Here is a 16759-nt window from a genome sequence, read left to right as displayed (position 1 = left end):
CAGATGGTAGGCAGCGGCTTGGCTCTGCCCCTGGCATTGCTGACGTCCATGAGCGACGGTGACCACTTACCATCAGGTCGTATGCTCGTCTGCCTACAAAGGCAATTAAAAAAAATTAAAAAAATACGCTCAACTTTTTTTATGTTTGTGAATTTACTGGTGGCCCGGAGGTCTTTCCAGTTTTAACAGGCCAGGTGGGCGAGCAAGGGCTCAGCCAGGAGGGGTGGGATTTGCTAACAGCTGCCCGAGTGCCTCCAAAGGAGACCTAACAACTCAAGAGTAGCTGCTTCGCGAATGAATCTACTACCGGATCGGAATCGCGACCCGCTGAGAAGATCCGGCGAGAAACTCAGCGGGCACACTCTACTCTTAACACCTCGATCCACGACGTCTTTCGCGCAGCCAAGGATACTAAGTTAAATATTAACGCCATGATCCTTAGCATTGAGCATTATTGACGCAAGGAGGAGGACGATGCTAATGTCCCTGATAATTTCAGAGGCTAATCTGTTAATACACGTTGGTGACAAACAAATATTAACCATAATCCATACTTATACAAGGCTTAATCTAAAATTTTACCATTCAACTAAACTGATTGAATCCTTGATGCCTTGAAATGAAAATGTTGGCGTGTTAAACTAGAATCGAATTATTTATTAAAGGCTTAACATGTGATAAAGTTCGACTACTATCGCCAATTTTATGACAATGTTTATCGGGGGCTTTCCAAAAAAAAAAAAAAGACGTTTTTATAAAAACCTTGTCCTCAAAATTGCGAACGCGACGAAAAAGAAATCAACCGAATTGGTCGGGCGGTTCTCAAGCGATACTCACTTATGTTGACAATTGTTATTATTATATTATTATATTGTATTAATTTAACAATTGATTTTTATTTACATACCAATCAGGCCTTGCTCGCTTTACGGGCCGATTTCACTATCACTACCAAACCACTGACAAACGATAGGAGGAAGACTTGGGCGTGGCCATGAGTAGGTAGTAGGTACCACCACCCAGCCTATTTTTGCCGTGAAGCAGTCATGCGTTTCGGTTCGAAGAGATGGGCAGCCGTTGTACTGTTAAAACTGAACCTTTATAACTCAAGGTGGATAGTGGCATTTACGTTGTAGATGTCTATGGGCTCTGGTAACCACTTAACACCAGGTGATCCGTGAGCTCGTTCACCCAACTAAGCAATAAAAATAAAAAATCTTCCCGTCATTACACGCTAGGAAATCTTCTAAGATTTCCTAAAATTGTATCGAAATAGGTCATTCGGAGTCTAGAGCGAGCATATACACACATATCAACTCTTTATTTATTTATTTATTAAGCTCACAATACACATCACAAGCTAAATAGATACATAAAAACACAAGTAAAAAGAAACAAAATCTGGCTTGCAACATAAGTTATGTTATGTGTTTATATATATAAGCATTGATGGTTTTTGAACATAATAACAGATTGTATTCTAGAAACTGCAATTTACTTATGCAATGCGTTTCACATATGCCAGTGGTTAACTCTTATCTGAGTACATAAATCTTATTGACACATTTCCATTATCAAATCGCAAGCCTTTTTTTTATTTGCCGCCATTTACGTTCGACCACTAAAACGTATTTAGTGAGAGTTTTTTTTAAATTATACATATTATTATTTAAATACACTGTTTATAAAATTAAAATAATTCATGTGAAGTGAAAGGTAAGATAAAAGTGTGGGTCGAATTGTGTTAATAGTTCTGTGGCCATTCTGCCTATAGGTATCTGGAGCGGTCTACGTGTTCTGGTAACATTGACTGCTCCCATAGACACAGCCTACTGAGTTTTCTCGCCAGCTTAGTGGGTCGCGTTTCCGATCCGATCTGCTGCGCACTGCTCTTGCTAGTATGGTGTTAGCAAACTCTCTCACGTTGGGCCCGTGAGCTCACCTACCCGTCCGCGCGAAGCTAGAATAGCTCCATAGGCTACCAGCGAATAGGTTTATTATTATTATTATTTTATTGCTTAGTTGGGTGGACGAGCTCACAGCCCACCTGGTGTTAAGTGGTTACTGGAAGCCATAGACATCTACAACGTAAATGCGCCACCCACCTTGAGATATAAGTTCTAAGGTCTCAAGTATAGTTATAACGGCTGCCCCACCCTTCAAACCGAAACGCATTACTGCTTCACGGCAGAAATAGGCAGGGTGGTGGTACCCATCCGCGCGGACTCACAAGAGGTCCTACCACCAGTAGTAGTAGGTGCGAAAATAAAAAACAATGAGACCTTAAACTATACAGTTGAGACTTCGACTGCTAAAGTTTATGTTTTATCATTGTTAGGAATCGTTACTTCGGTTATTTTGGAACTCTGTTAGTATAAATTAAAAGAGAGAGTGAAAATTATTAATTAACGTAGGTAAGGCTTAGGCAGCGGCTTGGCTATGCTCCTGGCATTGCTGAAGTACATGGGCGACGTTAACCACTCACCATCAGGTGGGCCGTATGCTCGTCTGCTTACAAGGGCAATAAAAGAAAAAAAAAGGTAAAATGAAGTGAGCGAACAATTGTATTTAAAATTATTTATTTAATTAATGATTTCTGATTGTATTTAGTGTGCATATTCTACGTTGTAAATCGGCTAATACATTTTCGTGGCCGAATTTGTAATGACGGAATTATAATTTTAAGCATTTGATACGTGGTTATGCTTTTAAATGTCGCAACACTGCTCGAATCGCATTTTCTACGATCGATAATCTTAAATTATAAAAAAATATATTACAAATACATTAATTCTTTATCTTCAAAATTAAATTGGTATCAATTTAATGACTTTCGATAATAATACTGGTATTTATCAAAACCGCACCCATGCATGAGAATTTTATCGTAATTTTCCTTTTCATTTCGACCTTCGTTTGTAAGGAGTGGTTTTATTAATTTTGCACACATCAAGCATGCATTGAATTTTATTTGAACAATTTGACTTAGTCATGGTACCGGTAGTTCTATTGATATGAGTACCGAGTTGTAAGTAAACGTTTTGATGAGATTAATAAGATCCAATTATGCGAGTTTTACCCACAGACACAGCCCACTGAGTTTCTCGCCGGATCTTCTCAATGGGTCGCGTTTCCGATCCGGTGGTAGATTCTGCGAAGCACGGCTCTTGCTAGGGTCAGTGTTAGCAACGTCGTCAGGTTTGAGCCTGAAGTGAGGGTGAAGCTGAAATAGCCTCTCAAGGCTATCAGCATAGGTAGGGAAAAAAAAAGCGCGTTAGATTAAAACTACTATTATTGTTTTATATCGTAATATTAATACGACGTCTTCAACAATTTTATCTTGAAGCCTATTAATTCGTTGAAATTGGAAGAGCATCTTAATCCGGGTCCTTTAAGTCCGAACGGGTAGTTACCACGAGCCTGTCCATCTGGCGCAAATCAGTAATGCGATCCGGAATGAAGGGTGACCCGTTGTACCATCAAATTGGGACTTAGAAATCATGTCTCACGATGAGTGCTGGCATTTACGTTGATATCTATGGACGTCTGTAATCACTTAAGATTAGATGGGCCGTGAGCTCGTTCAGCTGTCAAATCTATAAAAAAAAGTTTATATCGGAAGTTTGTGACTTCTGAAGAAAGATGTTTGAACTTAGATATAACAGATTAGGAAAATCATTACAAAATTACGAATATAGGTAAGAATAGGTATTTTCAGCGCATATTCTGACTCCTTCGCGGCAAGTCGGGGCGGTTGGCTAGTAGGTCATAAAGTTTAAAACAATGATTGTTAACAATACAAAGTGTTCCATACGTTTCACTTGAATTGTGTTGTATGAATGCAATTTCTTGGTAATCGCCGGGAAAAAACACTAAAAGAGTTTATTCATATGTACATTTGTAATACAGCTTACTAATATTAAATGCAAGAGGTTTCACTTTAGGCTGAAGGATTTAAATGAATTATTTAAAAGACGAGACGCGCCTATTATGTTGGTCTATTTACGTAACACGCAGGGATCATGGATTAGGTTTGGAGGGTATTTTTGAGGGTTACTTTTCTGAGTGACTGATTTTGAATTGAACATTGTAGTACTGACGCTTCCTTTTTACGCATAGTAATGTGAACTCCCTGGAACCATCTAGAACCTTAGGAATAGATACGACGCAATATAGGGTCGGGGCGACCGAAAATAAATATTGTTTTGTAGATAGTAGTAGTAGTAGATTGCCGATGACTTGCGGCGATATGCTGGGAGAGATTGGATGCGGAAGCCGGAGGATCGTTCATTGTGGCGGACTATGGGAGAGGCCTACATTCAGCAGTGGAGAGATACAGGCTGATGATGATGATATCTCTGAAGTGATAACGTCTTATAAATCGATGAACACCGCTTGCACGTACGAAAAAGTGTCACGTTCCGCCTAAGCCTGAGCGTGCAAACGAGAGCGAGTCACGATCGGCCCAAGCGTTGGTTTGTGACACATTTATCTCTCTTCTCGCGTGACGTCAGAGCTTGCAGTTCCAATAGTTCTGCTACTGATGTTATCACTTAAAACTATCGTCCGTAAACCGATATCACAAACAACCATTTTTTTTTAAGTTTAAGCGCAGACGTCATCTTTCAAGGTTGCTGGCGATATCCACGTTGTCTATGGGCCGTGAGCTTGTTGACCCGTTTATAGAATTATTAAAAAAAAACATTTTATTCAGTTCTTATTTTGCAAACCACCAACTAAAGCGAAAGCAAATGGGGCATACTGTTGACCCCGCAGATCAGTTGATTACTCATTGTATTACATTACGTATAATCAAAGAAGATAGGTATAGGTTTTTTTTTGCGCTCCTTTATTGTTAGTAATCAAGGGAACTACAAATAGTTTCCGCTTTCGAGAACACGATATAACCAAACAAGCCAAACCTATTTCCAAATATATGTAGACCAAGATAGGTAAAATAAAGATACGAAACTCATTCAAAGAATTTAAAACGCGTCCGCTGCCTTTTACCATTCGCGTCATGTGGTGACTCAAATCAAGAAACCGGAAGACATACAATTACGTTCACAATCATCAGCTTGGGGTCTTGGTTCATACACGTGGTAATCTGTACTAGTTTCTTCACTCACAGCCGGCTACCGATGCTACATACATGAATAAGCTATAATATTCTGTACTTGTGTCCTTTTTAGCATTATAAGATTTGTGTAATCTTAATTGTTGATAAAGCTAAATGGCACTGGAAATAAGCGAGTGTTTCTATATTTTTCACGTCACATTATGAAGAGCTGTGCACCCGGCGTGCATTTGAGACGCTTCTGTTTGCCGGCGAGTGGTTATCGTGAATAGTAACAACAGGATCATAGTCAAGAAAGTCTCTCGCTCATTGAGGTCTCTTATTTTCCTACGCATTCGCTGGTAGCCTCAGAGACTATTCCAGCTTCGCGCGGACTGGTACTCAACTAGAGAATTTGATAGCATTAGCTCTAACAACAGTAGTGCTTCGCAGAATCTACAACCGGATCGGAAGCTCAACCCACTGAGCAGATCCGGCGATCTTAGTGGGCCGTTCCGTTGGTTGGTATGGGACGTCGGGTGTAAGTGTGCAGTGCGTTTAGTGCGGTAGGGCCTTAAAACTCCTTGGGTCCGCGGTCTGCTTCCAACATCTGAAGATCGTCAAGTACCATGCGCGGGGACCTCGGAAGAAAGTTCGGCCCCCGGCCCGGAAGAAAAAAAAAGGATAATTATTGCATAGAAGCAGGTAAGTCCAACATGGACAGCAATGGACGTCTTTTGAGTGAAATAGAGACGGAACTGACTTACTAAAAAACGAATTCAGAAATGACGACATGCCCAGATCATGCGATGCGATCAATCGATACATAACCTTCACTCAATTTCGCTACTTAGTGCTATCAATGATAAGATGATAATATTTTATTACGATAAAGAGCTTATTCTATTGTGAAATGGACGTTAGATGACAGCAGCGGTATCATTGATCAGTATCTTAGTTGTGTATCGATGGTATTCTTTTGTTCTGTGATAAGAGACAGGGGGGATCTTGTGGGTTGTCGCTTATATATCTTCTGGATAATAGTGAGCAGGAGTCAATTAGTAAATTTTGGCATTATCAGGAGCAACGGTAACCAATTACCATGGCTTTGGCCGTATGCTCGTATAACTATAGAAAATATATATAAAAAATATTTGGATTTTCAGTTCTGAAACCTTAGTCTTAGCTGTAGCTGTCATGGAACAGAAGATGCAAAAACTTGAAATGCGCCAATGACATTTTCAAGAGTAGCTTGCGTAAATACAAGTTCTCGGCGACCCCGAAGAAGTCCTCTCCCTTGTTGCTTCCTACACTGTATTGAATAGGACATATGTCTTCGTTTCATAGTTTGAAGCCCCGTTCAATATTTCAACCTGATTTCAACGCTAACGACGGATGTCAAGACGTTTGCGTCTTTTTAAACAGAAATCTGCAATTACAATAAGCACGCCTTGAAGTCTCACATCATTGTGTGTTTTAGCAGAAAACTTGAGTAGCGTTGAGCATTCGACAATGGAATCGTGTGGCTGAATGGGAACTGAAACTGAAAATTTACGAGTGGCCCAATAAACGCGTCACTACGTCTTACGTCAGATGTTGCGAGTTTGTTTACGGTTACATAAAAAACGGCATGTGTGTTCCCAATCTCCTCGTTAATAGACTCAACCGACAAAACTTGTCGTATTAACGCGTCATGTCAAATTATGAATTCGGTTCAAATATTCCAATTATAATAGAGTATTAAGCGGTAGGCAGCGGCTTGGCTCTGCCCCTGGCATTGCTGAAGTCTATGGGCGACGGTAGTCACTCACCATCAGGTGGGCCGCATGCCCGTCTACCTACAAAGGCAATAAAAAAAAAATCTAGCCCGTACCGATGTTAGGTACATATCGAGGGGTGAAAGTTTATTTGGCTTAAACGACAGTTTTCAGCTTAAAGCCATATACTTACTGGTGGTAGGACCTCTTGTGAGTCCGCACGGGTAGGTAACGCCACCCTGCCTATTTCTGCCGTGAAGCAGTAATGCGTTTCGGTTTGAAGGTTGGGGCTGCCGTTGTAACTATACTGAGATCTTAGCACTCATATCTCAAGCTGGGCGGTGCATTTACGTTGTAGATGTCTATGGGCTCCAGTAACCACCTAACACCAGGTGGGCTGTGAGCTCATCCACCTATCTAAGCAATATATATATAAAGATTAAAATTTGGAAAAAATATCGTAACAAAAAAAAAACTTCTTCGGTGATTTGAATGAAGTAAACTTAATTGAAGTTCAATTAAAAACAACGAACTGTTGATGCTAATAATGCCAAATAAAACGGATCTTTAATTGTAAAGATTAATAATGCGTAATAAGCAAAATTTCTCTTGAACTAAATAGCCTTTAACCTCCCGATATAATTTTAATTACGCAGCTTACATACTGCAACTATAAATACAGAGAGCACCTGGAACAATAAAACCGCAGAATTACAAGAGAATTAATTATATTACACAAATGTAATTCGGTCACGAAGTAGGCATGGATTACGGTTTTCAAAGAGCTATTGTGTAATGTAATTTAGACTTCATGTCTGAAGTTAGATGGTATAATTTACGTTGTCATGTCTTCGTGTCCGGTAGCCGTGAGTTCGCCTGCGATTCTACAATTATAATGGGAACAGTTGTACCAAAGAAACATTCATACATCTTAACAAATCCCTATAAGATTAAAGGTCTTTTTCACCAGTAATATTTGTCTAGAACTTGTGAAAAACTAAACTAATTCGTGCACCCATTGAATGATTTCTTAATAAATAAATTCATTACATTTAAAAGGATTGTTTTATTACGAAATTCAAGTAAATAAATTGTTATCGCAAATCTATTTGAAGTGTGCGACAAACTTTATCTAAATAAAATATACTCGAAGACAAAGCGTAACAAACAAAAAACTCCCAAGGGCAGTGTGTTAATTCGATGTAATGTAGGTTATTTCATTGTTACCGACCTCTCTTGTAAACTAGTAATGAAGTTGTAGTATAAATTGTTGTATTTTTATTGTCAATTTATCGTGTTTCGGGTTTACAACGTGAAGGACATTGCGTTTTTCGATTGTTAATGTAGATAATGTTGAGCTCCATTGAAGTATACCGCCCGACTGGACGGGACGGCAACGTTTATCCGCCCCCTGATCACGTAAAAATTTGCGACAGCCACAATTTTGCAGATGTTGTGCAGACGCGTCGCGACCGATCGCAAAACGTCAAATTATTTCGTATCACGTACCGCGATTGTTCGCTTACCGCTTACTGCAGTTTTCTGTCATACAACTAGCGCCAGTCGCAATCGGGTAGCAATAATTGGCACTAAAAACCCACATTACTTTTTTTTTTTTGCTGAACAAACCGGCATATGATTTTATAAAAGCGCGTTACATATAAACATTTCAAAATGTTTAAGTGGAATTCACGTTTGAAACGCCAAGTGAGAGCTGCTAATTCTGTTCTTTTCGATGAAGCGTTACTAAAAATAAGTGATCTAATAATAATTTTTGCTTTATTTTGAATGATAGCTATAAAAATGTAATTGTGTCCTGTCAAACACTGATAACATTTGTTTTTGTAATCGTTTGATAATTTGTAATCAGATAGTTGTTTACGTTATGAACCTATTTTAAAAAAGAATGGATTAAAATTATAGCCTAATTTATTAATTTCATTATCAATTAAGTAAGTACATAAGCTCACAACCCATAAAGTGTTAAGTGGTATAGACCTCACAACGTGAATGCCGCCCCCACCTTTAGAAACGAGGTCTGAGTTTCAACTGTATACCAAAACGGCTGCCCCATTCTTCAAATTGCAACGCATTACTGCTTCGCGGTAGAAATGGGCGGAATGGTGGTCTTGCGGGTTAATCAAATGCCCTACCACCAACGATTTCTTAAAGAATATTTGCTAATTTGATTTTAAATAAAAGATGAATGAATCCTTAATCATGGAAGTCTTCCATGTACCTATATATGTCAAATACGTGTTTCATTGGATTTATTGATATCTGCCTGCGGGATTCTAACACTGGTTCAGTCGCATCTTTATTAGAAAGTCGGCCGTCTCTACTACACCGCTTAGGCCACGACGATTTCAAATTAAATAGTAAATTCTAGAATAAATGAGTTAGTTTTATGGTTTTATCAATAATAACGTGTAACTGTGTAACAAATCCATCTCACGCCGACATGAGGCCGACAACGCTAGAACAACCAGTCGATGATATTCTAGGCGAGATGCTATGCTATGCTGCTATTCTTTATCAAGTAATAGATAGTGGATTTGTTTGACTTGGAAAGAGTAGGCTTTGATTTGAATACCAGAAATATAGTGCACTCTTTCACAGCTTGAAGGGAAATAAAAGCTGTGCAGACTATTCAAAATAATGTTCACCCAAGGTCATGGGCAATATGACGTGAATAGGAAACTGCATGTCAGACATTAACTTAATGTTCTATATTATTTTTAAACAAATGAATCTCATATTTTAAGACAATAAATAAATATTTATTTGTATAATTAGCCCAGTTTTTCGTCGACGAAGCCATCTTAAGAGAAGCTTCATTGCAAATATCAGGCCAATATTTAGTAAGTAATTTTTATTCAATAATCAGGTACTCTTTGCACTCACTCACGGCAGTAAGAATGTTAATCAATAATTATATTATCTAGACTAAGCGGACAACAAACAAGAGTAGACCCATCGTGAGCTGTAGTTGTAGAAAGAGGAGAAAATGGAAACTAAGGCGAACCACTGGCTCATGCAGCTTTCATTTCAGCAGAGGCTGCTCGTACGCAGGCAGAGGCCGCACATCTTCCAGCTGAGATATTTGTATCTCAGTTAAAAAAATTCAAGGAATTGACCAATATCGGCAAAAACCTTGTTTAAAATAATAAGTTCAATTTTGTTTTAATTTTAGCTGAGTCCATAATAGTTTATATTACCATAAAAACGAAATAGCGCTTGTTACAATAGTCAAGCAAATCCAAATATATACGTTTTACTTTAGGCTGGTACTACAGTAAATTTTATGACACTAATGAGTATATTTTACGCTAATAAAACTACTCTCAACTTAGGATTTCAAAATGACTATTTATTTTTTTATTGCTAAGATGGGTGGACGAGCTTACAGCCCACCTGGTGTTAAGTGGTTACTGGAGCCCATAGCCATCTACAACGTAAATGCGCCACCCACCTTGAGATATAAGTTCTAAGGTCTCAGTATAGTTACAACGGCTGCTCTACCCTTCAAATCGAAACGCATTACTGCTTCACGGTAGAAATAGACGGAGTGGTGGTACCTACTCGTGCGGACTCACAAGTGGTCCTACCACCAGTAGAATACCAGTATTTAGCTTCATTGTATATTTTGTATTCACAGTATTTGGCATGTTCTGCTTCTAGTCTATAGGGTTATAGAGCTATCACCTTGCTATCATCCTACTTACCTCGGCCCCAAGTTCAGTTATGTTTCTTTGAAGTCATCGGCAGCCGATATTATATTTCAATTGTGGCTTCAATTTCATGCGGCAAGAAGTTGGACATGTATTACAAACAAACTACGATTTCTTAATTTAAGAATTATTATTCAAATAAAACAAAATTACACAAAAAAAAATAATTATCAAACTTATCTATCGGCCGTCTGGTGTAGTGGTAAGTGACATGGTCGCTACACACGGGGGTCGCGGGTTCGAATCCCGCCAAGTGAAGATATTTGTATGATAAATATAAATGTCTTTTCCAGGGTTATGGATGTATATTCAATATATGTATGTGTATAATAAAAATCCTACATTTATTTCCGTTATCTGGTACCTGTAACACAAGTTCTTTACGAACTTATCACGGGACCAGTTAACGTGGCGTGATTGTTAGTAAATATTTATATTTATATTATTATTATCACAATGAACAAAAATCAGTGGTGGTTGATCCACATTTTGTCTAAATTATGAATTATGTTTTTCATTTTGTAAGTAATATTCATGTAAGTATCCAACAAAATCTAGAAGAATTATGAATTACTAGTCGATTTGTTATTCATTCTATTTTATTATTTAAAACAGCAGTATATACAATAATATATATAACACAACATACAAACGGGGTTAACACAAATATAAAATGATACAGAACAAATTGAGCACGACAGATTAAAACATTGTCTTAATAAAACAACCTTACAATTTTGCTTTCAAATAGTTATGAATCCATCCTTTACTATAAACACAAAAATGTTAAGGAAATATGTATATTTCCACTAAGCACAATTAAAAAATTATAGACAGAAATAATTAGGCTATTCTTGCCCTCTCAGTTCACATAATTAAGAACAGCAGTTTTAAAAATATCTACATAAAATTACTAGAATACAGAGGTTGGACTAAATTTAATGTCTGTTCTCCACAATCCAATTGAACCACCCTTGAATGTTGACATGGTGCTAAGTGCTGTGTTTCCTCTTCTCTCCCAAAAAATACAATGTTATGAATTTGATAAGAAACATCAATTTCAGCATCTTCGTCAGAGTTGGGGCACTGGAAACCCATGTGTGTTTGCCATGTTATGCAATACAAGCTAACAATTATGGTCTTGGCCATCATATGATGATCATAATGCAGTACTCTATGTACCAACAAGCATCTCCAACTGGCTTTCAATACTCACAATGGTCAACAGTGTTCCTGGTATGACAATAAACATTACTATAGTACTATATATTAACGGCCTTCCCAGTTTTAAATATACTTTTAGATTGAGTATTATTTTGTAGTCAGGTTACTCAGACAGAGCTCATGATGTTTTACTTGCCTAAAAACCAAACTTTTTCACTAAAATGGTGCAGGTCCTGCATAGGCATATTCAGTTCAGTGTTAAGCCAGACAAACGTATCATGAAATGTTGCATCAATACTTAAAATGTTAAGATCACAGATCTGAAAAATTTAATTCTTTAGATAAGTACTATCAAATGTTTGTAATTGTGAATGATAGGCTTCAGCAAAATACTGACTATTTGCACATTCTTGAAATGATAATGCTTGCGGTTCTAAAACCTTTCTTCATATACAGAAGATCTGATAAGTGCAAATGAGTGCCATCTATACACCCCGAAACCCCAGGAAAGCCAAATTTATTGTAAAACCTATAATGAAAAGAAATTTATTTACTATTATATTATGTTTTCAATTACAAAATTATTATTGTCAATCAATCAAATATCTATGTACTATAAAAATAAGACAAATTTTGTGTTAAAAAAAAATTATGTAGGAAAGATTAATGGTGGCCTGAAGGCCTTTCCAGTTTCACCAGGACTTGACATTTCTCAAAACTCTGTTTAAAATATAGCTATATATAGCTAAATATAGCTATAGTTATAAAGCTTCAAGAATATAATTGATCTATATGATTGACTCGTGGAAATTGTAAAATCAGTGGAACTCTTGTGCTCTATACTATAAGATAATTATTTAACTTACCCATTTATAATAACTTGTGACCCATTGTACTGTTTTCAGAAACTTTAAATGTTTCAATAAAACTGGAAGAATGTTTAATGCCATAGCCACTTCCCTAATGGCATTGGATTTACTACAGTTTAACTCAAAATGCAAAAAGCTCATTTCCACAGGTTTCTGGTATGAAATTTTGCAATGCTGTTAACACCTGTATAAACAAGTTATTTGAAACATTTAGTTAAGAATAAATTTGAAATCAAAAAAACAATGCTACTTTTGAAGACAAGATTTTGTGAATCTTTTTTCTTCATTATTTACACATATTAAAATGTTAAATTGAATATATATAAGTACCTTGCATTTTACTTTCTATTCTTGTTCGTCTTGATGATCTAGGTTATTAACGGCTTTAATTCAGAGCACAATTGTAAATATTGATGTTTCGAAATTCTGTAATGTGTTCTGAACAAACTTTCCGATAGATTAAGGGGTCAGGCTTGATCACGAAGACAGCGTCGCAAACGCACTGACTCGTATGTATCCGACCTAATTTCCTTAGACTCCAAAGCCCCATTTATTATTTGAGCTCTGTCCATAGTACATACCTAGAAGAAATATTAATTTGTAAAAAATAAACTTTATAACCTCAACATTATTAATGTACTTAAATTGCCCAGCGTGGTATTTAATGTTAATACTATGGAAAACACAAACACAAATAAAGATCTAAACCAATTACACTTACCTAAATCAGGTTAAAATAATTTAATTTCACAAATTTTACACTTGCAGATAGTTAGCAACAATTCAGCACCAGATACAAAAGGTGTCGCAAATTTGACAAACGAAATTGCTAAATATCTGCTGTTGTGTGGCAGACAAAAGCATCCGTAATACCGACTTTAGGCCAGTTGTTGTTAGTTGTATGGAAAAGAATGCACTAAAGTTTCACAAATCGCTCTGCAGAGGCAGCACTAGTGATGGTCCGCGATCTGCTTTTTTGTTGTAAGTCCGTAATACGAAATGGACAGTTGACAGCAATATTTGCACAATATTTGTCTTCTGCTAATTGTCTGCGAAATACGTGATACAGCTGCCGATCGTTTTTGTTTTAATCTGCGCGACTCCATCTTTTTTGTTATTGCGAAAGTTGTCGAAAAGTTAACTTAGTGGTAACGTTTTCGTATGAATTTACATTTTTAGGCCTTGCTCGGGGTAATGGTTGTTTCCAAGCGGATTATAGTGTCAGTTTTTGGGTCAAAACAAACTTTTGGGTCATTCCATGTTCTGTCGGGAATCAATTCAATTTTGGTGATGAGTTTTTTTTAATTATGAAACAAAGTTTTTCTTTTATTGCCCTAGTAGGTAGACGAGCATACGACCCATCTGATAGTGAGTGGTTACCGTCGCCCATGGACGTCAGCAATGCGCAGGCAGTCAAGCCGTTCTCTACCGATTTACCGAGATTTAACAAAGCATAAGATTTTTCAGGGTAATCAAATTTAATTTTGTCATGTAATGACACTTTTAATTAATTTTAAATCAAATATAATTGAATTAAAACGACTTACAATGCTTATCATGTTCACATTTATAATAACATTATCATCCACAGGGGAATGGCGTTATGCCACAAATCATAATTAAAACGAAAACAATCAGCAGTGAGAAGTTTCACATAATCGTTAAAATGCGACTTTTCACCCCATAGAAGAAGTTTAAGCGAATAAAGAACCAAATATATATGTATAAATGGTATGATATTTTTTTATGATGTTAGAAATACGTAATAGTATGTACCTTAAGTTCTTGGGACTTAAAATATTTTAGAAGGCCATGTGGCATGCATTACGTTACGCTGAAAGGCAAATGACGCTATTTAAGAATGAATCATGAACAAATCTGTCGAAGCTTTAGATAACATAGAAATATTTTCTCCACAGCCCTGTGGCTATTCCAACGCCACTAATCTTCCAGACGCTGTCTGGCCACAGAGGGGGACAGAGGTGGGGGCGGCAAGGACGGGTAACACGGAACCCGTCGAACCAGCAACCGTACCCGTCTCGCGAAATACCACAACTCACATACAATTTTATATCGTATTCCCTACCAATTAAGGCTAATCTCATTTGCGTGAATTGGATGCGCCTTTCAATGGTTCTATTTCATTTATAATGGATTTCCAACTAAAAAGCACTCTGGAGGATTGTTTGAATAATGTATCGTAGTTGCTCGTGTATTTGACATATAGGCTCTATTTCCACGGACTCTATTCTAACACATAAACGCTAGCTTGTCTTCTATTTTCGATGCGTTTAAAGATTATAATCTCGTGAATAGATTAGTGGTTGTTGTTACGTTTTTTTCATTTACGACAGAGAAGACGTGTTTCGTCGAGTCTGGCGATTCTCGGAAACGTGCTTTTGTCGTTCGACTACTTTTTTTTTTTAAACAGAATTAAGTTGTAGTGATTTAATAGCCATAAGCAAAGGAATTCGTGAACTGATTTTATTTTACAAAGGTCGAGATGGCTTTCAGAATAATTACTCGGATTCGAATGTGTTTGATACACAATTAACTTAATATTGAAATATATTCGGTTAAATTTTAATTAAGTGGGTTTTTGTAATAAACATAGATTTTCACTGCATTAGGTGCGTAATTATTTAAGTTAATTTAATTTTAATTAAATCAAAGGCGAAATAAAGTCGGGTTTATGCTATCATCTCGTGAAAGCTCAGAATGTAATATTATATCATAGTCGTGTTAAAATCGTTTAGAAGATTCGAGAAAATAATTCGCTAAATATAAAGCACAAGTTTTAAAATATAAGTATAATATAAACATAATATTTGTATGATGTTAACAGTTACTGTGATCACAAAAGACTCTTCTATTCTTTCTTTGGTGACGACTTGACGAGGGTCTTACGGTCTGTCCGGGTATCTGTGCGCTTCTAATCTGAGTTAACTTTTACGCTATCGAGAACGTTAATAAACTCGCACTAAGCACACTGGAAGATACAGGTATGTGGTCTCCTTGACCCGACAGCTTTCCCATCATCTGTCATTGGCATTATCCTCGGATTTTCCTCTACTATTCTAATCGATGTAAATAGGCGGTTAAGTGCGAGTGCTTATTTATCAATAAAACAATTTTGTAAATCGTTTTTATCCTTATTCAAAATGTTAATAAAAACGAAATTAGTGATTAACGAAATTCGATTGAAAATTCAACAATAGTTCAATTAAAAATCACATTAACTGTTAGTCTTCGCGTTTTCATGGCATACAGACCTAACCCTACCCTTATATTACCCTACTTTCGTCTAGCTTCGTTTTGTTTTCCTTTTTTTCTTTTTTTACCTATGCCGATAGCTTTGAGAGGCTATTTCAGCTTTACCCTAGCGTATAGGTGAGCTCTCGAGGCTCAAACCGGAGTTGTTGCTAACATTGGTCCTAGCAAGAGCAGTGCTTCGCAGAAGATTGACTTCGGTAACGCGACCCACTGAGAAGATCCGGCGAGAAACTCAGTAGGAAAGTTTCGTAATTTCACGTGTTGGTCATGCCATCCCATTTCTTGAAATACTCGAATGCAATAGTTATGCCTATCAACCTAATGGTTTCAAGATCGACGGTGGTATTGGCGTTGCGATTAGCCCATTGTGTTTTTCGCCGAATCTGTAGATTCGGTAGTAGATTCAGCGAAGCACTGCTCTTGCTAGGGCTAGTGTTAGCAAATTCTGTCAGGCTGAGCCCGTGAGCTTACCTAACCTTCCGGGCGTAGCTGGAATAGCCCCCCATAGCCCCCCCGGGGCTACCAACGAATACGTAGGGAGAAATAATTTTGCGAATGCAAACTGTATATTATTTATTAGAGTTACATATACAGTTTGCATAAATGATGACAGATTCACTCAACGTTTGGGTTTCGTTTTCATAATACATAAATATCAATACAAGATGTGTTCTAAGCAGTAATTTGTATTTCAAGAACATTCTACTCATACTATTAACAAAACAAAATAACTGTGTTAATAATAAACAATTAATATTCATTTACCTAAGTGTTTGATTGAACATAACTATATTTAGAATTTTGTAAATATTACTAATTTGATAATGTTAATGGAATACTTACAAATTCGAGGAATAGTGACGTCACACCAATTATCGTTTCAATATTTTTTTTCATTTCTATCATTAA

At 37.0% G+C, this 16759-nt stretch overlaps 2 long non-coding RNA genes across 3 annotated transcripts; one reads left to right on the top strand and one right to left on the bottom strand.

The window, feature by feature from the left end:
- Positions 1-10655: 10655 nt before the first annotated feature.
- On the bottom strand, positions 10656-13436 carry LOC105842029 (uncharacterized). Of its 2 annotated transcripts, none has more exons than XR_005245565.2 (5): positions 13299-13436; positions 12908-13158; positions 12575-12761; positions 12106-12237; positions 10656-12028 (listed from the first exon to the last, which is right to left on the bottom strand). It is a non-coding gene; the product is annotated as an uncharacterized LOC105842029 (long non-coding RNA). The 2 variants fall into 2 exon arrangements; XR_009974939.1 differs by having other exon boundaries at positions 10656-11777.
- A 147-nt stretch (positions 13437-13583) lies between these two features.
- On the top strand, positions 13584-16612 carry LOC110385643 (uncharacterized). The gene is made up of 3 exons (XR_002430894.3): positions 13584-13725; positions 14169-14308; positions 14497-16612. It is a non-coding gene; the product is annotated as an uncharacterized LOC110385643 (long non-coding RNA).
- Positions 16613-16759: the final 147 nt, after the last annotated feature.

The sequence above is a fragment of the Bombyx mori genome, chromosome 15 (assembly GCF_030269925.1).
Source record: "Bombyx mori chromosome 15, ASM3026992v2".
NCBI lineage: Eukaryota > Metazoa > Arthropoda > Insecta > Lepidoptera > Bombycidae > Bombyx > Bombyx mori.
Note: the sequence above shows the minus strand (reverse complement) of the source record. Positions and strands in the feature narration are given on the sequence as shown.